The sequence below is a fragment of the Aulonocara sp. 'chitande type north' Nkhata Bay genome, linkage group LG15 (assembly GCF_057382095.1).
Source record: "Aulonocara sp. 'chitande type north' Nkhata Bay isolate Kocher_YH1m ecotype deep benthic linkage group LG15, A_spYH_male_GT1.1, whole genome shotgun sequence".
Classification (NCBI taxonomy): domain Eukaryota; kingdom Metazoa; phylum Chordata; class Actinopteri; order Cichliformes; family Cichlidae; genus Aulonocara; species Aulonocara sp. 'chitande type north' Nkhata Bay.
The window spans coordinates 7,223,014-7,224,087 of record NC_141358.1 but is presented as its reverse complement, the minus strand read 5'-3'; positions in this window follow the sequence as shown (position 1 = coordinate 7,224,087).

The window sequence follows — 1,074 nt, the reverse complement described above, 5'->3', positions numbered from 1 at the left end:
CCTTTGCGCTTTTTTTTTTTTTTTACACATTATGATCGTCATGTCTGTGTGTCTTCTGCTTGTAGTTACTGGACTATTTGATCTAAAATAGGTAGATTGTTTTTTTTAATCAAATCACATTACATGTTCCCTGTGTTACCATGGAGACATAAAATGACAAAATGTAAGGTAATGAAATGAAACACTCCTGGCTTCCACCTCCACCATTGCAACATCCAAAAAAGGAATTTATTGCTCTTTAACAAAAGACAGTCACCTCTCATGCGTCCAGCATTACAACAGCTCATGAGTGTCTCTGCCTTTGATTTTATGCCTTGACACGAGCACCCATAAGTCTGGCCCTTTTACCAGGACTTGTGAGTTGGAGCACGTCTTTCCAAATGCTTGTTGTCTAGAGAACAACACCCCTGGAGCAACAACCGCCTCAGCCAATCAATGCTTATGATTTCCTTGCCCTTCTCCAGTGCCAGCAAAACAAACAAGTAAAATGTCTGACCCTGGGCAAGATTGTCAAATCAGCACCCTGGGCACAAGCTCAGCAGTCCAAGCCACTTGGGACCTATGTGAGTGGCACGTGAAAACCTTTTTAAGTGTTCATCCTCAAACACATAAGTATGTACTGTAGACTATGTTTGTGTTTTTTGTTTTTAATGCAGAAGCGCTCTGAAAAAAGGAAAGGAAGAGGAAAGATGGAGTTAATCAAAAGGATACCAAGAACCTCTTAAAAAGCAGAGGAGGAGAACAGGTTAAAGACAGATACATAAAGGAGAAAACAACTCAGTCATCCTTTTCCAAAACATCATGAAAAAAGCTCCAGCTGCTTCATTTACGTTTAATTTTACATTGTCATACACTTTAAGGGTAAAGCAGTACTGTGATGATTACTTTAGTTAGTTACTGGCTTAGTTTGATGGGTAATGGGTAAATACAACCTTAGGTCAACTACAAAACATGACATATTACAAAGTGAACAAACAAAGTACAAAGTGCTTCCATAGGATTTAAAAGGGTAAGTAACAGTCAAATGCTGCTAATCAGGTGCACTCAGCTAATCATTCAATACCAAGGAATAAT